Genomic DNA, 9,135 nt, shown 5'->3' with positions numbered 1-9,135 from the left:
GGGGTCTGGGGGAAAGGATAGGCAGATAGATACTGTTGGGATTCTCTTTACTCTTCCTTCCTCCACCTTTCCCAGATGACAGGAAGGTCTTGCAAGACTCCTGAATCGACAGTTTGGAGGAGCGTTTGGGGCTGTCATGGTGGAGAGGGACGAGATGGAGAAGGGACAGCAGGGGAGCCGGAGAGGGGGGGGGAGACAGTCTCGGGATGCACTTGATGTCCGTGCGAGCAGCCGGTTGGGATATTCTCATTAAAAAAGGCGTTAATGCTGAAGTTTGCACACACAAAAAGGTGGCCGGTAGTGGGTCTGACTTGGTCCGGGTAGGGGAAACGGAGATGTAAATTTGACCCCGTAGGCAGAAATTCACTTTTGATTCTGGATTAATCTGGAGAAAGGTGCAGTCTGTTAAAAAAAAAAGAGAGAGAGAGAGAAAAAAAGTGGTAGGTGTCATTACAAATAGAACAGATTTCCTTTAAGGTCTCGGCTGGAGGGAGATGAAGGCATCGCCGACCACTCCTCACAAAAGGAGCACTTCCTCCGGGCCTAATGGCCTCTGAGCTGCAGCTTTTGTCCCCTGATTAGCCGCCCCATTCAGGGCTCAGCCCCTTAATTGCGTAGCCTGTTTAGTTACCTGGCATTACAGTAAGAATTAATGAGACACAATTATTGCACCAGGGGAGAAAAAAGGAAAAAAAATAGAATCTCTCGTCCCGGTGACCGCTCCGATCGGCGGAGAGACCTCGCTGAGTAAAACCTCCTTAAGCCTCCTGTCAAAAAAAAAAAAAAAGAGAGAAAGGAAAAAGTGGAACACAACTCCCCAACCCCCCACTTCTTCTCAGGAGAGAGAGAGAGAGAAAAATACATGTATTTATTCGAAGCTAGCTCATAATTAGGCCCTAGAGTGAATGAATGAGCAGGAGAGGATGTAGGAGAAGGAGAGCAGAGAGCAGTGTGGGGGTGGCGGAGAAAGCAGCATTCAATAGCGAAAAGGCTGACTGATACAAAAGGCAGAAGAATGACGGGCACAAGAGTGAGACCTGCTCAGAGGAACGAGGAAGAGGAGGAGGAGGAGGAGGAGGGAGACGGAAAGGATGGACAAGGGAGGCAGGGGGGAGGAGAACGTGAGTGAGTTTGTCTCTGGATAAGGTTTCCTCATTGGTGAGAGCAGAACAAACCCATGCTAAGCAAGACAGCTGAAACACGGAGTTCCTTTAGATCGAGACTAAAATCCCACCTGCTTTAGAACCATGATAAATGGAACTTTGACCAACATGTTTGATACGAGTCGATGATTCTGATGATGGAACTAGACAAAGAGCAATGTTTGTTACTGGTTTCTCAGTTGGTGACCGTGTCATGTTTTTGTGACTTTGTATTTTTGTGTTTTTATGATGTAAAGCACTTTGAACTGGACTGTTGAAGTGCTCTAAAAAATAAACTTGATTGATTGATTGATTGATTGACTGATTGATTGATTGATTGATTGGTGTCTGACGTTTGTACAGCAAACATCTCTGTTTGTGCCGCTATGATTTCAAGAAATATTAATAAATGTTTCCACAGGTCATGAAAGGTCATCCAGCCCCCAAAACCCCTGGCCCCTATGCCAAACAAATTTGGTGTCAATCACCTATGGCGGACGATAGTGCGGATTAAGTTGTCAAAGTGCTGGCTCCGGTTGACCAACAACTTTAAAACCCACCATTACCATCCATGTTTACTTTCTCAAACGCTGAGCAGTAACACCACTACGTGTGATGTTACTGACTCTTTTTGGGTTGTTTGCAGTTCACATGGGAGATCACAAAAAAGTCGCATACATTTATAAATGTGAACAACCAAACAAAACATCAGCTTTCATAAAAACATGGGATTTGAGCATGAAGGCCTGCAGTGGGGTAGTCACTTATTACTTTACTGGCGCTGCTACTACTTTGGAAAGGGCCATAATTGTTACATCATTGTTCGTTATGACACAATTGGTTGTCACATGGTACTTGGACTTGGTTATTTGCTGAGGTAATAGTTGTTTATTGGGGCGACTGATTTATTTTTAATTCAAATTAGCTTGCAACTATGACTAAAGATAGAAATTAGTCCACAAAGAACCAGAAACCAATTGGACTTTTTACATCTCAAAACCAGTTCCAAATTAGCAAAAGAGCAATTCTGAAAAACATCATTGTGATTTATGTAAGCGTCACTTTATGAACGTTCAGTTTGTCATAACATTAGCATAGGCTGGTTATATCCAGAGAGGCTGACGATGATTCGCACAGGAAGTGAAGATAAGAGGTGGTGTGCCATCAGTGATCTTCCTGTGAGAAACACGTACTAAGAGTCCAGTAAAGCATTTTTAGTCAGCAGGCTGTAGCAAAAAATAAAAAATGAAAAATGCCATTTTATTTAATAGGACATTGCTTTTTCTTTTTTTAAATCAGACATTTGTTTACACATTCCATTGTGGGTATGTTTTATACCGAATGATTATTGGTAGCGTACCAACTCCCGCCTTCGTTTCCTGTATAAATAACTGAATTAACTGCTCAACAGAGGCTCATTTAAACAATCTCTCACTATCATTTTAGCTAACAGGTTGTCTAAAATAAAATAAATAAAAGTACTCACATGGTCCACAAGTGCTTGTTAGGGCAAACAAGAGTGGGGAAAGCTCTCTTACGGGGTTTTTAAGTTTCGAATTTGCCCGAGATTAGTCTGAGTAAAGAGGATTACTGCTTTTTGCCTGGAATATTTTCAACACTAGCATAGAAATTTCTGGAATGTTCAGAGGGGCTTTTAGTGCGTCGTGTTTACCCACCTGTCAGTCTGTTTTTCCTTTTCTTTCACAGAACCAAAACACACACACACACACACACCTCACCCCGCCCCGATCACTGACTCCGGTGTCGTTAACTGTGCAAACTCTGGTACATTAGCCACAGTGTTATCTGCGCAGGGAGCTTTGGCCAGCTCAGAGCGCTTTACCTGAATGGCCTTTGTTTCTCTTGTGACCCCACTGCCCCCCGGCACCCCCAGCCCCTTTAGAGCAGGTCACAGCCTGAAGCGATTCCACCCTGGATCAGGCCCTCCTCAGGTTTCCACCCCAGCTCTCGGAAAAATACGTGGGGGCGAAGAAGAAAAAGGAGGGAGGAGGAGAGGCGCAGCGAGATGTGAAACAGGAGGTCAGGGGCTCAGGTGAACTTAGCGTGTAGGCTGTCAATCAGACGTGATACAGCGTAGCTCAGGGGAAGCTCGACCTTCTATTTCGCTGGCCTCTCTCCTCATCCCATAATGCTTTAGGCACAGCCATGTCTTTCATGGCATTTTAATATGTACTCTGAGTAATCCAGAGTTCTGCTTCCTTGCTTTTTTTTTTTTTCCTTTTTATTGTTGGATTTGCGTATCAAACTATTTTATTGTGGTTCTGTGTGTCAGTTATCTCTAAGAAGATTACCAATCAGTCTTGTGGTTACAAAACTTGTCATTAGTGGCGTTTTCATCGGCCTCAAAATTGCACAAATTGGAATTACAAAAATAAATTTGCTTAATGGAAACAGAAATTTTGGGGGAAAAAACCATGATTTTTGAAAAATGTTTTTGAGGATGAGATGGGGTTTTTTTTCCGGCCATAACAAAATTAGAGTAATTTACAAAACTGCAAAGGAAACGCTTTCTTCGCATCACACGAGTCACGGGACCAACAACCGGAAAAGACCAAGAAGATGACAGGAAGTGGCAGGAGGATGACGGCTTTTAATAACTTATCACGGAAATCAAACTTATTCACGGGTGATTTTTAACTGTATTTATTTTTTAAATGGAAACGCCGCAGTTGTCAAACTGCGGTTTTGCGCCATTAGCAGAATGTCGACAAAGTTTTGCACACATTTGTAAAGGAAACGCAGCTGCCCCTTTCCGTAGAGCAACTTTTAGCCTTGCAGCCATCTAAGTACATTTGCATTGTCTGAAGATCCCAATCTTTACGTCGCTGGCTGATGAAGATGTGTTTCGCCTATGTAGGAGAGACAACATCATCAGCTGAAAAATTGAACCATTATTATTACAAGTTCCTCACTGTCCTCATGCAGTCTCTGGACGTAAAACAAAGCTCCTTGAATGAGAGTCTAGGTCCTGTTGTCTGTTTGGATTATTTCAGCAGCATTGTGATTTCAATTGATCTAATCAGCATTTGCAGTAGAGGCAATAAGGTTAGAGGTAGAGGAGAGTGTCAGGAGTGAGCTTTAATCTATTGCTTTTGTTGCACATTGCACAGTTAGATTGGCTGTGCAGGCATTAGGTCCAATAGAGGGAGCATATTAACCATGACATTTTCAATTTCTCTATGCAACAGTTGACCAGTTAAGGTAATGGAAGTGTAGTGGGCATAGAAGATTTGTACTTCAAAGTTGATGAGGTAAATTACATCATGTAAATCAGTCTGTGGTGTGAAAGCGCTAACTGTTTTCTGGCAATCTGGCTGAGAAAGTAGTTTCTCAGAGCTACATAGCTCTGCGTTGGTTAGAGGTAATCATTGACCAAGTTGTCGTGAAACAAGGGGCTTTACAATTTTAAGTTCAAGTAGGAATGAAAAAACTTGGAATAAACTAATCAAGTTGTCTAAAGGGCAACAGGACAAGACATGCCTTGAAAATTATTTCCTTTTTCCCCACTTTTTAAAACTGTTCCAGTGGTGTCTGGTCAACAACCGTTGCTGCAAGACATGATATTAAACAATCTGTTTCGAACGTGTTCTTATTTGAACCACTGGCACCTCTGATAAATGGCTGGAGTGAAGCAATTTCCTCTCTTTGAAGCTGTAGCGTAGATGTAATATTTGGGGGATGGGCTAGCTAATGCTAGCAGCTGGAGTAACTTTCTAGTGCACAGTTTAGAGAGTTGTGCCACCACATCTCCCCAGGATATTTGCTGTGACTGTAGGCATACATGGTGGAGTCACTGTAGGACGGTGCCAGCTTTGTACAATGTGGTGGGGACACAAGAGACGGAAAAAATAGCCAGGAGGAAGTGCGAAGAGTGCGGCATGATCACGGCTGCCTTCACAATGATCCCCAACATCTGCTGGGGCATGCAAGCTCCTATGATGCTGTGGGTATTCGGATTTTCTCCAAAACATCCAAGTTAGGTTAGATAATTGGAGGCTTTCATTTGTTCCTAGTGTGTGAGTGTTTGCATATGAAGATGTAGCCTCCAAAGACAAAGGTTTAGAAAGTTACCTTATTTGTTGATTCATGGTCAAAATCTCATATGGTGTCATAAAACAAAAATCAGGGAAGGTATAACATTTATAGAGTTTTGCGTCGATTGATGAAACCTCTAGTGTCTGGGACACTGTGTGAACTCCTTCTGTAACTATCTATGGCTTGTTGTTCATCATCAATTCAAATGGATTAACCAGGTGGAAGCGCTGTCTCAGAGTGCTAGACAGCGCTTACTTGTTGAAGTAAGAACTTCACATAGACGAGGAACGCCTCGATTAGAGAGCTGGGAGCAGATAAGGTCATCAGTGGTCTACCATTACGCTTTAGATATTTAGACAAACACCATCACCGCCGCACGCACGCAAATAACACACTCACACCCATTCCTGACTCACCGAAGTCTGGTGATGCTTCTCATCATGTACTTCCTGCCAGGAACAGCTTCTCTAATAAAAAATCTGAGCGACGGTTTTCTCTTGTAAAACCGTCGTGAAGTCTAGATTATTACTGTAAATACAGAGCGCATTTACATAAATAAACACTTCTTAATTAGACCGCTAATGAGCAGTATGGAGTGCTCAGGGTACCTCGCGAGGGCCATCGCTCGGCTTCTGATGTGCTCCCCGAGAGCCACCGGCAGGTTTGATCGGAGCCCGCCAAGAGCGAGTCGCGTTCTCCGCAAGGTCGTTTTGTGTTTTACACATCTGCTGCCTCGCCGCTTCTTCCGTCTCTCACCTTCTGGATATGGCTTCCCACTTCCCTACCTTGTCGTTTTCTGCCTCTCGCTCCCTGCTTCCTTCTGTCTGGCGGTCAACCCTGCCCCAGCCATCTGTCTCGCAGCACGCCACACACGGAGACGGAGGCAGACGGGCGACGGGGAAGGAGAGTTAAAGACAAACATAATAGCGAGAGGCAAATATGGAGAAGATGCTGAAAGTCTTCATCCTGGTGAGGTTTTTTTTTTTTCTGAGACAGCAGACAAATTGTGACAGTTTTCCTACCTAAAAAAAGTTTTCCATTTCTTTTTGCTTGCTAGTGGTAGTTGCAATCTCTTGGTTTTGCCCATTTTGTGTGAGGTGTGGTAAGGAGACGCCTTTATTTAGGCCGTTTGGCCTGAAGCCAGATGGCACTTTAATGCATTAATTTATATTATAAATTAAATAAATTTTAACTCATTAGAAATTTTCACGCAATGAATCTTTTTTTTTTTTTTCTTGTTGTTTTACAAGTACGTCTATGGCAGTTTTGTATGTACATGTAAGCTGAATGGGTGCATTAGAACTTTGCACCAATCTGATGGTTGAATAACCTAAAGAAAAACAATCAATATTTTTTTGTTGTGGAGCTTATATGTCCATTTAGTCAATAATTTAGCAGCAAAAAGTTTTTTTGAATTGAAAATGTTGCTTATTTTGTCAATATGTAGTTTTGACTAAAATTCGATAACTCGATTCAAGCTTTTAATCAAGTTCACTAAACATATCAGATCTTACACAAAACATGGATCACATCATTCTGCAAGAAACGCCAGACTCGTATATTGTCACTTTATACTGAGATTGAATTATAGAGAGGTGGGCTATTTGCTACTAAGGAGGCTTCGGAGGCCAGTTGACTGGACTTTATGGTCAGTGTGTTACAGTAAAGGTTGCTGAATAATACAAATTCCCATCATGCCTTTCAAATGTTTACTTGTAACAGATTGCGAAAACTAAGTATTATCTTCTTTCTGCTTTACAATCTTGGACAACTCAGTGGCGATCTATCGCGTGTCAAAATATGACAAGCTCAAAACGACCATTGCAAACCACTCCATCTTTGAAAATAGAGAAATTTACAGACTTCTATTGAATCTTTGAGGTGGGGCTGGGGGTGGTAGAGTTGAAGTAAAACATTATTTGGTTCCTCATACATCCTCGCATGAGGATAAAAATGAATATCTTGTTGCCTACTCGCTATTGTTTAGTCAGTAAGTCCACCTGACAAAAGGTTTTCTATTTCTTTTTGCTAGCTTGCTAATGATAGTTGCAATCTCTTGGTTTCACCCATCTTGTGCGACACCTTGATAAGGAGACTCCTTTGTATAGGCCATCAAAGGATGGCCTGTAATCCTTTTACCTTCAGGATTAGCCACCTTATTCCAAGCCCCCATGAGGCTTTGCGTAATTTATGGGCGCGACTTCCGCCACAAACCGGAACCGCCATTTGTTTACGTGTTAGCTACTCGCCAACCGGCTTTCGTCCGAGGTTTTAGGCTATAAAATATGTGAGAACTCCAGCTATCACAGCTTAAATGTGGCAGGATTGTCTTACCCCAACCTACAGCTATTGAGGGGAGGAATGGCAACTTGAAGAAATGGCCGCAAATAACCCGCACTAGCACAGTTAGCTACTTCACTGACTCAGCTGCTGCGGATGCAGATGCGGGTTTTCTTCCTTTGGCTTTTTATCCACACAATGAAACGAGCGCATAAAGCATTTTGAGATTTCTGTTCAAGTTTAGAATTTTTAGCCAAATTGCTTTTGTTTCCTTATCTGTCGGTAGGCGATGAAAACTAACTCTTATCACAGAAACACTGTCTTTTTCGGGAGCACGTTCAAAATACATTTGCTGTTGCTGCCACAAATTAATCTTGGTCTGATTATTAGAGTACAGCCACGGACAGCACAGCAGTTACCCGAGCTCCACAAGGGAGCTTATGACACTTATGTCTTATGACACTTTCTAGTGGCAAGTTGGTCTCTATAACAGGTTAATGTGTGGTTCGGTTTGGTGCCAGCCCAGTGGGGAGATTCTCCGGATTACGGTCTGAAGCGCAGCAGCTGCGGTCTTTTCTCCGCTGATTTGCAGCGTCACTCATCAACGGAGAACCTCGAGGTTCTGGTTCTTGTGGACTAAATAAGCCCAGATATTTTATTTTGTCTTATAGAAATTAATTGCTGGCCCAAACATAAAGATAAACCACACTTGCTGCAGCCACTTGATGAACTTTATAATTTTTAAAAATCCGAACAAAAAGTCAAATCCACATCACACCAAGCTAATATTATGTAATTCTGCTGTTTTATACTGTCGGCACAAACCTGCAGCTCAGAACTTCTCTGCTTTTCTCTTCCTTATTACTGTCAGCTCTTCAGAGAAACGAGCTGCTAGCAGCGCTGCTAATTGATGGTCATTCCGTTACAAAACTCAACGCTAGTTTCCTGTCGCTCCCCGTGATTAAACTCACTATTACAATCCTCTGTACTGAGCAGCTCTCAGATAGCAGATGGTGTGTGGGTAAACAAGTTTTACTAAATATTGTATTATAACCAAAAAGAGCGATGTAACTTCTATCATGAATATAGACTGGTCTTTGGTCCAAAGACTTTGTCTTGTCTCGTTCTTTGGACCTAAGTCTTTGGACCAAAGACTTTGCCCTTTGGTCTTTGGCTCTGACCAAAGTCTTCTGTTTGGTCAAAGCCAAAAGAGAAGACTTTCAAACCCTTAAATATTAGAGCCATTTTTACTTGCCATGTTCCAAATCATGTTTTTAGATGCAGCACAAACCATGAATTTGTGCTGCTATAGTAAACAAGTGTGTGTACGCGTCCTGAGCAGAAGAACTCTCTGCGGGCCTGCTTGCCTCTCTGGATGAAGAGAACAAGTTGCTCGATGTCGAACAGGAGGGAAGGTAAATCTAACTGTCAAATATCTGGAGACACGGCGGCCGAGCGCAGGGTCGGCCAGATTCCTGTCGCATCAGATGTCTGAAGAGCAGCAAACAATCACAAAGCAACACATACACACACACACTAGCAACTTGGCTCAGGGAAACAGGGAGTTCCTGCCAACAACAGTCTGCTTCTTGGCTGCAGGAGAGTCAGCCAGAACCCGTCCATGAAGATAATGTGATTTTTGTTTTTAATTGGTTAA

Source organism: Xiphophorus hellerii, chromosome 21, assembly GCF_003331165.1.
Source record: "Xiphophorus hellerii strain 12219 chromosome 21, Xiphophorus_hellerii-4.1, whole genome shotgun sequence".
Classification (NCBI taxonomy): domain Eukaryota; kingdom Metazoa; phylum Chordata; class Actinopteri; order Cyprinodontiformes; family Poeciliidae; genus Xiphophorus; species Xiphophorus hellerii.
The sequence above is the reverse complement of the archived record's forward strand: the minus strand, read 5'-3'. Positions refer to the sequence as shown.